This window comes from Ovis canadensis, chromosome 21, assembly GCF_042477335.2.
Source record: "Ovis canadensis isolate MfBH-ARS-UI-01 breed Bighorn chromosome 21, ARS-UI_OviCan_v2, whole genome shotgun sequence".
Classification (NCBI taxonomy): Eukaryota; Metazoa; Chordata; class Mammalia; order Artiodactyla; family Bovidae; genus Ovis; species Ovis canadensis.
This window is the reverse complement of record NC_091265.1, coordinates 42,997,546-43,011,010: the sequence shown is the minus strand read 5'-3', so window position 1 is coordinate 43,011,010 and position 13,465 is coordinate 42,997,546. Positions and strand designations below refer to the sequence as shown.

General features: G+C 38.5%; 2 pseudogenes; both read left to right on the top strand.

Annotated features, from left to right (window-relative positions):
- LOC138427125 (olfactory receptor 8B3-like) lies at positions 1-1,301 on the top strand (annotated as a pseudogene).
- Positions 1,302-9,405: 8,104 nt separating this feature from the next.
- On the top strand, positions 9,406-11,146 carry LOC138427245 (olfactory receptor 8B3-like; annotated as a pseudogene).
- The last annotated feature ends 2,319 nt before the right edge of the window (positions 11,147-13,465 follow it).

Below are 13,465 nucleotides of genomic sequence, written 5' to 3'. Positions count from 1 at the left end.
ATGGCTCTTGGAAATAGGTCTTTCCTGACTCAGTTCATTTTGATGGGAATAACAGACCAACCAGATCACCAGCTCCCCATCTTCTTCCTGTTCCTAGGAATGTACATGGTCACTGTGACGGGGAACCTGGGCTTGATAATCTTGCTGCTAAATCACTTCAGTCATGTCCAACTCTGTGTGACCCCATAGATGGCAGTCCACCAGGCTCCCCCATCCCTGGGATTCTCCAGGCAAGAACACTGGAGTGGGTTGCTGTTTCCTTCTCCAATGCATGAAAGTAAAAAGTGAAAGGGAAGTCGCTCAGTTGTGTATGACTCTTCGCAACCCCGTGGACTGCAGCCTACCAGGCTCCTCTGTCCATGGGATTTTCCAGGCAAGAGTACTGGAGTGGACTGCCATCGCCACATTGCTTTTCCCTTCTCCAGGGGGGATCATCACTACCCAGGGATTGAACCTAGGTCTCCTGCATTGCAGGCAGATTCTTTACCTTCTGAGTCATCAGGGAAGCCCTGGTGACCAGATTACCAGACCTGATAATCTTAATTCAACTGAATTCACATCTACATACCTTTTCCTCTTTAATTTTTCCTTCATAGATCTCTGTTATTCTTCTGTATTTGCACCAAAAATGCTAATTAACTTCACTTCGAAGAAGTAGATCATTTCTTACATGGGGCTCATGACTCAGCTCTACTTTTTCTGTTTTCTTGTTATTTCTGAAATCCATGTGCTGACATCAATGGCCTATGACCACTATGTGGCCATCTGTAAGCCACTTTTGTATAACATTATGTACCCGAAAGTGTGCTCCAGCCTTGTGTTTGGTTCCTACTTGATGACATTTTCTGGGCCATGGCTCACACTGGATGCACGTGGAGACTGAACTTCTGTGATGCAAACACTATTAACTGTTATTTCTGTGACATCCACCCTCTGCTTTAGCTCTCCTGCACAAGTACCTCGGTCAATCAGTTGGTTGTTTTCACTGTGGTGGGCATCAACATCACTGTGCCCAGTTTCACCATCTTTATCTTTATGGTGTCATTTTCTCCAGCATCTTCCACATCAGCTCCACAGAGGGCAGGTCCAAAGCCATCAGCACCTGCAGTTCCCACATCATTGTTGTTTCTCTCTTCTTTGGATCATGTGCATTTATGTATCTTAAACCATCTTCTGCTGCATTTCTGGATGAGCAAAACATCTCTTCTCTCTTTTACACCAGTGTGATTGCTACGATGAACCCCTTAATCTACAGCTTGAGACACAAAGATGTGAAAACTGCTCTGAGAAAAACTATGTAGTTTTTATTAGAAACCACACCTCTTTTTGCAAATAATCACAGAATAGAGATATTCTTTTTTTAATTTTAATGATTTTATTAGCAGTTTTATTATCCGTTTTGAAAGAAATTTTTGACGTATCAATTTATTTATACTTATCAAATAGGAGACTTCTCTTCTTATTTATCATTTTCATAATTTCCTTCCTCACATATTCCCACTTATTAATACTATTTAGAAGAACATTTATTATCTTATTTATCATTCATTATAATCATTTTATTTATTTATTATAATACATTTTCTGCATTAGTTTGAACTTAGCTTTCCCTATGAATATAGAAGACTGGCCAACAAATCATCAAGTCAGGGAACATTCAGTTCAGTTCAGTTCAGTTAAGTCACTCAGTCATGTCCAACTCCTTGAAACCCCACGGACTGCAGCATGCCAGGCCTCCCTGTCCATCACCAACTCCTGGAGTTTACTCAAACTCATGTCCATCGAGTTGGTGATGACATCCAACCACCTCATCCTCTGTCATCCCCTTGTCCTCCTACCTTCAAACTTTCCCAGCATCAGGGTCTTTTCAAATGAGTCAATTCTTTGACTCAGGTGGCCAAAGTATGGAGTTTCAGCTTCAGCATCAGTCCTTCCAGTGAATATTCAGGACTGATTTCCTTTAGGATGGACTGGTTGAATCTCCTTGCTATAGAAGGGATTCTCAAGAGTCTTCTCCAACACCACAGCTCAAAAGCATCAATTCTTTAGCACTCAGCTTCCTTTATAGTCCAACTCTCAAATCCATATGTGACTTCTGGAAAAACCATAGCTTTGGCAAGAAGGACAATTAGTGTGACATAATGTCACTGGTCTTGTTTTTGTTGACTGTATAGAGCTTCTCCATCTTTGGCTGCAAAGAATATAATCAGTCTGATTTCGGTGTTGACCATCTGGTGATGTCCATGTGTAGAGTCTTCTCTTGTGTTGTTGGAAGAGGGTGTTTGCTATGACCAGTGCATTTTCTTGGCAAAACTCTATTAGTCTTTGCCCTGCTTCATTCCACATTCCAAGGCCAAATTTGCCAGTTACTCCAGATGTTTCTTGACTTCCTACTGTTGCATTCCAGTTCCCTATAATGAAAAGCACATCTTTTTGAGGTGTTAGTTCTAAAAGGTCTTGTAGGTCTTCATAAAACTGTTCAACTTCAGCTTCATCAGCATTACTGGTTGGGGCATAGACTTGGATTACCGTGACATTGAATGGTTTCCCTTGGAGATGAAAAGAGATCATTCTGTCATTTTTGAGATTGCATCCAAGTACTGCATTTCAGATTCTTTTGTTGAGCATGATGGCTACTCCATTTCTTCTGAGGGATTACTGCCCGCAGTAGTAGATATAATGGTCATCTGAGTTAAATTCACCCATTCCAGTCCAATTTAGTTCACTGATTCCTAGAATGTCGATGCTCACTCTTATCATCTCTTGTTTGACCACTTCAAATTTGCCTTGATTCATGGACCTGACATTCCAGGTTCCTATGCAATATTGCTCTTTACGGCATTGGACCTTGCATCTATCACCAGTCACATCCACAGTTGAGTATTGTTTTTGCTTTGGCTCCATCCCTTCATTCTTTCTGGAACTATTTCTCCACTGATCTCCAGTAGCATATTGGGCACCTACTGACCTGGGGAGTTCCTCTTTCAGTATCCTATCATTTTGCCTTTTCTTACTGTTCATGGGGTTCTCAAGGCAAGAACGCTGAAGTGGTTTGCCATTCCCTTCTCCAGTGGACCACATTCTGTCAGACCTCTCCACCATGACCCGCCCGTCTTGGGTTGCCCCATGGGCATGGCTTAGTTTCATTGAGTTAGACAAGGCTGTAGTCCTAGTGTGATTAGATTGATTAGTTTTCTGTGAGTATGGTTTCAATGTATCTGCCCTCTGATGCCCTCTTGCAATACCTATCATCTTATTTGGGTTTCTCTTACCTTGGGCGTGGGGAATCTACTCACGGCTGCTCCAGCAAAGGGCAGCTGCTGCTCCTCACCTTGGATGAGGGGCATCTCCTCACCACCGCCCCTCATGACTGTGATCTGACTGTGGCTCAGATCATGAACTCCTTATTGCCACATTCAGACTTAAATTGAAGAAAGTAGGGAAAACCGCTAGACCATTCAGGTATGACCTAAATCAAATCCCTTATAATTATACAATGGAAGTGAGAAATAGATTTAAGGGCCTAGATCTGATAAATAGAGTGCCTGATGAACTATGGAATGAAGTTCGTGACATTGTACAGGAGAAGGGATCAAGACCATCCCCATGGAAAAGAAATGTAAACAAGCAAAATGGCTGTCTGGGGAGGCCTTACAAATAGCTGTGAAAAGAAGAGAAGTGAAAAGCAAAGGAGAAAAGGAAAGATATAAGCATCTGAATGCAGAGTTCCAAAGAATAGCAAGAAGATATAAGAAAACCTTCCTCAGTGATCAATGCAGAGAAATAGAGGAAAAGAACAGAATGGGAAAGACTAGCAATCTCTTCAAGAAAATTAGAGATGACAAGGGAACATTCCATGCAAAGATGGGCTTGATAAAGGACAGAAATGATATGGACCTAACAGAAGCAGAAGATATTAAGAAAAGGTGGCAAAGAGTACACAGAAGAACTGTACCAAAAAAATCTTCACGACCAAAATAATCACGATGGTGTGATCACTCACCTAGAGCCAGACATCTTGGAATGTGAAGTCAAGTGGGCCTTAGAAAGCATCACTACGAACAAATCTAGTGGAGGTGATGGAATTTCAGTGGAACTACTTCAAATCCTGAAAGATGATGCTGTGAAAGTGCTACACTCAATATGCCAGCAAATTTGGAAAATGCAGCAGTGGCCACAGGACTGGAAAAGGTCAGTTTTCATTCCAATCTCAATGAAAGGCAATCCCCAAAATGCTCAAACTACCACCCAATTGCACTCATCTCACATGCTAGTAAAGTAATGCTCAAAATTCTCCAAGCCAGGCTTCAGCAATACGTGAACCATGAACTTCCTGATGTTCAAGCTTATTTTAGAAAAGGTAGAGGAACCAGAGATTGAATTGCAAACACCCACTGGATCATGGAAAAGGCAAGAGAGTTCCAGAGAAACATCTATTTCTGCTTTATCGACTATGCCAAACCCTTTGACTGTGTGGATCACAATAAACTGTAAAAAAATTGAGAGAGATGGGAATACCAGACCACCAGACCTGCCTCTTGAGAAATCTGTATGCAGGTCAGGAAGCAACAGTTAGAACTGGACTTGGAACAACAGACTGGTTCCAAACAGGAAAAGGAGTATGTCAAGGCTGTATATTGTCACCCCACTTATTTAACTTATATGCAGAGTACATCATGAGAAACGTCGGGCTGAAAGAAACAGAAGCTGGCATCAAGATTGTCGGGAGAAATATCAATAACCTCAGATATGCAGATGACACCACCCTTATGGCAGAAAGTGAAGAGAAACTAAAAAGCCTCTTTGATGAAAGTGAGAGAGGAGAGTGAAAAATTTGGCTTAAAGCTCAACATTCAGAAAACTAAGATGATGGCATCTGGTCCCGTCACTTCATGGCAAATAGATGGGAAAACAGTGGAAGCAGTGTCAGACTTTATTTGGGGGGGCTCCGAAATCACTGCAGATGGTGATTGCAGCCATGAAATTAAAAGAAGCTTACTCCTTGGAAGGAAAATTATGACCAACCTAGATAGCATATTCAAAAGCAGAGACATTACTCTGCCAACTAAGGTCTGTTTAGTCAAGGCTATGGTTTTTCCAGTAGTCATGTATGGATGTGAGAGTTGGACTGTGAAAAAGGCTGAGCACCGATGAATTGATGTTTTTGAACTGTGGTGTTGGAGAAGACTCTTGAGAGTCCCTTGGACTGCAATGAGATCCAACCAGCCCATTCTGAAGGAGATCAGCCCTGGGATTTCTTTGGAATGATTGATGCTAAAGCTGAAACTCCCGTACTTTGGCCACCTCATGCGAAGAGCTGACTCATTGGAAAAGACACTGATGCTGGGAGGGATTGGGGGCAGGAGGAGAAGGGGACGACAGAGGATGAGATGTCTGGATGGCATCACTGACTCAATGGACGTGAATCTAAGTGAACTCCAGGAGTTGGTGATGGACAGGGAGGCCTGGCGTGCTGCGTTTCTTCGTGTCGCAACGAGTCAGACACGACTGAACGACTGAACTGAACTGAACTGAACTGAACTGAACTGAACTGAATGTCACTGGGGATGTCTTTTCTGCCAATCGCCTTTAGAAACATGAATCTGAGAATGTTTCTTTTTCCCACCTTTTCAGGCTTCATTAAGCAAAATTATATCACATTTGATTTCTGAGGTGGAAGACTTCATAGTGACTGTTAAATATAACCCACTTTGTATCTGTAAGCACTGTGCATAACTCCTTTGACAAGCAATTTTCTTGCCCGCATGTAATAGATTGTCAAAATATATTCATTATATGGCCGGTACATACAGTGGTTAATGATTTATTTATAATCATATGTATTTTTAATGGAAAAGTCTAGAATAGTTTAGGTTTGTGATTTCAAGTTTACTCCTTTCCTTAATATACTTGGATTCTATTGTATCTCTTTAATTTTGTTTATGTAAATATGCCACAGGAAAATCTATTCTAATTTTTAATCTGAGAAATACTTTGTTTCAGGGTGGTAGATGAATTTCTCTCAGGGTGCCTGTTGCTCTTTTGTTATTTTATTTTTTGAGGAAAACATTTTGTCAGGGAGTTTTTGTTGTAGTTGTTTATGGGAAAAATAATGCTTCTTGGGCTACTATACTGGGGAGATGATTGGTCATTAGGAACGCTCCTTCATCACAAAATTCAAAAAATAGTTTTTGGAATGCTTGCAAGTTTTGTAATTCAGAGAACAGGGCATGAGAGAGAAAGGAGCCCATAAGCCTCTCATGAGGCTGGACCTCAACAGACCCATGGCCAATACATAAGAAGACCCTGTGGAGCGTGGTCATGAGGCTTACGACCAATATTTTAATTTGGATGTTTATTCTGTTCTATCTGGTGAAGTAAATATATCCAGTTCATAAAGATTTTCTAAACTTATAATGCACAGTAACCATACAGTAGTAGTATTTGGGGGAATAAAGGTGAACAATCTGTGCCCAGAATTCCAGAACACCAGATAGAAATAGGATACTTTTTCATAAGATAAAAAGGTGGGTAGTAATTAAAGCTCAAATTATAAAGAAGGAATCTAGAAAATATTATTAAAAAACAGAAACCTATATTTAGGAGTCTCTTCTTTTTGGACAGCCATAGAAATATTATAGAGATCATGGGATTTTTCTGGATAGGATAAAAACTTGAACATTTGCTATTAAAAGAAAAAAGTTAAACCCACGAACCTGCATCCATTTGGTGAAACCTGAGCACAACTAAATCACTCCTGCTTTTGTTGGCTTCCTTATGCTGCCTCCTTATGGATTTTAAGGCATAAAATCATAAATCATTCTCCAGTTAGAACTATGAGAACTTGAAAGAGACATTGTGACAGTGTCTTTTCTGGAATAAAATATTGAATTATTTTTCTTTTGAGAAAATAGGGGGAAATGGTTACTAAAATGCTTACCTTGCTTGTGGCCTTTTCAACATATTTGAAGATAACTTTAATAATATTTTTATTTTGTTGCTTTCTAATCTCCTCTGAAGAGTTAGAGATTGTGAATTTAGCAACACTGATATGTTTACTTTTGTGTATTTTTACATGTTCCACATTGACCTACAGTTTTTAACTCCTTCTATATCCTTGATTTATAGTTTTCAATGGCACTCATACCACATTCCTTGATCTCAATACCGACATATATTATTTTCACATACCAAGGCCTATATTTATAAAATAGTTGACCTGGTTGGCAATTTTTTTTTCATTTACATCTTAAACCTTTTCATAAATTTCTCTTCCTTATTGAGAAAAACATATATTTAAAGAAGTAAATAATAATTACACTATTTGGGAACCCTGGTAGTCATACAGAGGTGCAGCCACTCTGTTTTGTATTTTACCATTATTTGATGTGCCAAAAATAGTTAAAGTGGGTCACAAGATTTCCATTTCAAAAGCCTCAAAATACAGTTTCATTAAAAAAAAAAACTTTCTGTCACATTGTTTCATTCTATCAGAATATTGTGGATAAAATAATACAGAAGTTTAAATAGCACTTCTAAAGTTTGTATTTGACAATGGCTTAAGGAATCAACTTAATTATTATATCTTGTTAGCAACTAAAGCTCTGTGTGTCTGTTTGAACCTCACTAAAAGGAGGCGAATCAAGTTAGGATGCTTACATGTATAATATGTAACATATTATTGCAAAATTTGAATATTGCAGCATTTGAAAATTTTCAGATAAAGAAATAAAGAAACCTGGAAGTAGGATTCTTATGGAAATATGTCCACTTCGGAAATGGGCATAGAGAGGGACGGAAGCAGTGTCTAGCTTTGCCTTCAGAGGTGAAGATAATGAAGAGATGGGTATTAACTTTGGATCTGCCTGAAGGAGTCACAGTCCTCAGAGTAAAGCAAAAATGAGTAAAAGAGGAGGTTGAAAAGAACTAAAGACAGATCACACACTGGGATCTATAATTTCCTTATTCCATATATATATAATTTCTATATATATATACACATAATATATACCCCAGCGAAGAGACTTAGAAAGCTTCTACCCAGTTTTTAACCAAGAGCATTACATCTTTATAGTCACATTAAATCTTCTGTTTCTAATTAATAATGTGTATAATTAAAAGCTTTGGTTTTTTCCTACTACTTGAAAGGACTTAATATAATCAGAAATTACACTAGATCATAAACATTTCCTAGGCATATGTCTAGGCTGTCTCCTCTTAGAATCAAAGAAATCAAGCCTCAAGAACCTGAAATTATATTTCCTATACCAACACAGTGGCAACCAATGATAAGGGAACAAGCTCTGCGGTTTTCTGAACTAAGAAGAGTGAGTTTCTGAATTCAACTTACATACCTAATTCAATTTACAATACTTATTCCTTGTTTTAGGTGAAATTTGAGGAACTTAATATGTGTCTATTCTTTCTCATTTTGTATATTTCTGAGACTCAACTGAACCCAGGGAATCTTTTGGAGAGGGATCAGAGAATGTTCCAAGACATGAGTGGGCTCAAACATTTCAGTAAGGAAGTTTCCTCTAGAGGATAAAACTCTCACTCTTTCACCTTTATGGCTTTTACTTTGTGACAAATTCAGTTCAGTCGCTCAGTCATGCCCGACTCTGTGACCCCATGAATCGCAGCATGCCAGGCCTCCCTGTCCATCACCGACCCCCAGAGTTCACCCGAACTCATGTGGATCGAGTCGGTGATGCCATCCAACTATCTCATCCTGTGTCATCCCCTTCTCCTCCTGTCCCCAATCCCTCCAAGCATCAGGGTCTTTTCCAATGAATCAACTCTTCGCATGAGGTGGCTGAAGTATTTGAGTTTCAGCTTCAGCATCAGTCTTTCCAATGAACACGCAGGACTGGTCTCCTTTAGGATGGACTGGTTAGATCTCCTTGCAGTCCAAGCGATTCACAAGAGTCCTCTCCAAAAACACAGTTCAAAAGCATCAATTCTTCTGCTCAGCTTTCTTTATAGTCCAACACTCACATCCATACATGACGACTGGAAAACCCGTAGCCTTGACTAGATGGACCTTTGTTGGCAAAGTAATATCTCTGGTTTTTAATAAGCTATCTAGGTTGGTCATAACTTTCCTTCCAAGGACTAAGCATCTTTTAATTTCATAGCAGCAATCACCATCTGCAGTAATTTTGGAGTCCCCCAAAATAAAGTCTGACACTGTTTCCACTGTTTCCCCATCTATTTCCTATGAAGTTATGGGACCAGATGCCATATCTAAGTTTTCTGAGTGTTGTGACAAGGGATGTTACTTAATTCTCATAGACTATTTTCCTGGATTAGAGATACAATTCTTGGTTCTGACCACATGAAATCTAAATGTGTATTAGAAGCCACTACAAGGTTACTAGTGTCACTGAAAGAGGAAATGTTAAGATGAGAGTAGAAAATAGTGTCCTAATCCAACCTTCTTCTCCCTTGGTTTTTCCAGCAGGTATGTTTGCATATGGTAGCATGGGCCTTCCCTCTGTAGGCTGACTGTGATTTCCTTTAGGATGAACTGGTTGGATTTCCTTGCAGTCCAAGGGACTCTGAAGAGTCTTCTCCAACACCACAGTTCAAAAGCATCAATTCTTCAGCGCTCAGCCTTCTTCACAGTCCAACTCTCACATCCATACATGACCACAGGAAAAACCATAGCCTTGACTAGATGGACCTTTGTAGTTAAAGTAATGTCTTCATTTTTTAATATGCTGTCTAAGTCGGTCAAAGCTTTTCTTCCAAGAGCAAGTGTCTTTTAATTTCATGGCTGCAGTCACCATCTGCAGTGATTTTGGAGCCCCCCAAAATAAAGTCTGACACTGTTTCCACTGTTTTCCCATCTACTTGCCATGAAGTGATGGGACCAGATGCCATCATCTTAGTTTTCTGAATATTAAGCTTTAAGCCAACTTTTTCACTCTCCTCTTTCACTTTCATCAAGAGACTCTTTAGTTCTTCACTTTCTTCCATAAGGGTGGTGTCATCTGCATATTTGAGGTTATTGATATTTCTCCTGGCAATCTCGATTCCAGCTTCTGCTTCATCCAGCCCAGCATTTTGCATGGTGTACTCTAAATATAAGTTAAATAAGCAAGGTGACAATGTACAATCTTGACGTCCCCTTTTCCCAATTTGGAACCAGTCTGTTGTTCCATGTCCATTTCTAACTATTGTTTCTTGACCTGTATACAGATTTCTAAGGAGGCAGGTTAGGTGGTCTGGTATTCCCATCTCTTTAAGAATTTTCCACAGTTTTTTGTGATCCCCACACTCAAAGTCTTTGGCATAATCAAAATAGCAAAAGTAGATGTTTTTTCTGGAACTCTCTTGCTTTTTCAATGATCCAGTAGATGTTGGCAATTTGATCTCTGGTTCTTCCTTTTCTAAATCGAACTTGATCATCTGGAATTTCTTCACAGACTTCTGCTATTCTTCTGTCTTTACACCAAAAATGCTGATTAACTTTATATCAAAGAATATTATTTATTATATGGGATGCATGACAGAGCTCTATTTTTTCAGTTTTTTCACCATTTCTGAAATATATGCTGACATCAATGGACATCTGTATGGCCATACACATACAGATGTATGTGGCCATCTGTAAACCACTTTTGTATCATGTTGTTATATCCCCTAAAGTGTGTCTCAACCTTATGCTTGGTTCCTACTGATGACATTCTCAGTCATTGGTCATGCTGGATGCATGCTGAGACTGACCTTCTGTCATGCAAAAACCATCAACCATTATTTTTGTAATATCCTTCCTCTGCTCAAGCTCTCTTGCACGAGTATCCACATCAGTGATCTAGTAGTTTTCATTGTGATGGGCACCAATATGATTGTGCCCAGTCTCACCATCTTTGTCTCATGGTCTCATCCTCACCAACATCTTCCATATCTGCTCCATGGAGGGCAAGTCCAAAGCTTTCAGTACCTGCTGTTCCCACATCATTTTTGTTTCTCTCTTCTTTGGATCATGTACACTTATGTATCTTAAACCTTCATCTGCTTGGTATATGGATGAAAGAAAGTCTCTTCTCTCTTTTATACCAATGTGGTTGCCATGATGAACCCCTTAATCTACAGCTTGAGAAATAAAAATGTGAAAGCTGCTCTCAGAAAAAACTCTTAGTAGGAGAGAATTTTGAATGGATAGAGTATCTCTCTGTGCAGCTTGTCACAGGGTAGAAATTTCTGGGTTTAATCAAAATAATTTTGTTGGAATACTTTTGATTCTTTTTAACCAGGTGGAAGGAAATCTGAGTCATCTCTCTATTTATTTCCACTTTGTGTTGAGCCAAACTTGTGTCTTACCTAACCATTTGCAGACTTTCTCACCATCTTCCATTTATTAATACAATTTAAAAAATTTACTACCTCTTGTTTTTTTCTCAGTTTGAACATTTTCCCCCTCTGGAAATATAAAACTGCTCTATAGTTGATGAAATCAGGGTACATTAGGGTGAAATAGCATCACTGGGAATGTCTCATCTGACACTTTCCACTGGAAGTATGAATCAGACAAAATTTTCTCGTCCCATCTTTTCGGTCTTTCTTGAGCAAGAATGTATCTCCTTAAATGCCTGAGATGGCAGATTCCATTATGTTGATTAAGTATAAACAACTTTACTTCTCTAAACATTACTTCTCTAAGCATTATGATTATGGAAAAAATTTTCTTAGTTGGCACATCCAGTCCTGCACGTAACACATTGGTAAAATATATTACCTGGATGAGAGAGCTAAGTTGAGAGTGGTACTTTGCTTCTACTTTATGTCATTGTTTTTGTTTCAGTAAACATGGAAAGGAGAAAATACTCTAATTTGAAAGTTGACTTTTTCTTTGGGTGGTATGTGACTTTTTCTCAGGATGGGTATCAGAAAAGTTTACAGCAGTATAAAAAAGTTTTTTGGGTATGTCTCCTCAGCCTAAGAAATAAAAGCAAAATTAAAAAGTACTGCATTAAACTGATAAGACATTGTGCAGCTCAAGGAACTTAGCAAAATGAAAAATCAGCCTACTGAATAGGAGAAGATATTTGAAAACCATATGTCTGATAACAGGCTAGTATCCAAAATATATAAATAACCTATATTACTCAGCCATCTAGAAAACAAAAAACTCAACTTAAAAATGGGCAGAGGTATATTTTTTCAACGATATATGGATGACTACCAGACTCATGAAACGATGCTAAGCTTCACTAAATTCAGGAAAATGCAAATCAAATCCAAGAAGATACTTCACTTTTGTCAGAATGACAAACAGAAAGACAACAAGCAAAATTTGTTGCTGACAATGTGGAGAAACGGGAACCCTCGTGCACCATTGGCAGCATGTAAACACAATGGAAAACAGTGTGAAGTTTCCTCAAACATTAAAAAATAAAACTACTCTACAGTCCAGCCACTGTGCTCCTGAGTATTTTCCTAAAGAAAATAAAGTCATTAAGTCAACGTATATACATACCCTGAAGCTAACTGCATCCTCATTTATAATGGCCAAGATATGCTTGCCTAAAGGCACAGTGATATAATAGATGGATGGATAAAGGAAATGTGGAATATTCCTAATACATAAAAAAGAATGAAATCTTGCTATTTGAGAGAACATCAATGAACTTACAGAATGTAAATAGAAAGACAAATATTGTATGACTTCACTTATATTTGGAATCTACAAAACAGAAAAATTAACATAGGCAAGCAGAAACTCTTACAGATACAGAGCATAAACAGATTGTTTATGTTTCCAGAGGAAAGGAAGAGGGGATTGGAGAGAATTCAGATAGTTTAAGAGGTATAATCTTCCAGTTACAAAAGAAACAAGTGATAGGCATGAATAGTGTGGGGAATGTAGTTGATTATAATGTAGAATCTTTGTATGCTGAAAGTTGGTAACAAGACATAGTGGTGTTAATTTTAAAGTGTATATAAATAGCAAATCAGTTTATTACCCATTAGGAACTAATATAATGTTGTTGGTAAACTATACTTTAAAAGCAAACAAACAAACAGATGTATAGAAAAATAGATCAGATTTTTTGTTAGCAAAGGTGGGGATCTGGAGGTAAGCGGAAGTGGATGAAGGCAGGACAAATGCCCCGTTCTAAGATAAATAAAGACTAAATGTAATACACAATATGATAAATGTAAATAACACTGCTCTATGTTTTATATGAAAGTTGTTAAGAGAGGAAATACTTAGAGTTCTCATTACAAAGGAAAAAGGATTTTTTTTCCATTTAATTTTTTATCCTTATCAGATGATGGGTGTTCTTATTGTGGTTATTACTTCATGATGCATGTAAATCAAATCATTATATTGTACACCTTAAACTTGCACAGTACCATATGAAGAAAAGTGAAAGTGTTAGTCTCTCAGTAGTGTCCTACTCTTTGTGATCGCATAGACTGTACCCAAAACCTCCACGGAAATGTCCAGACAGGA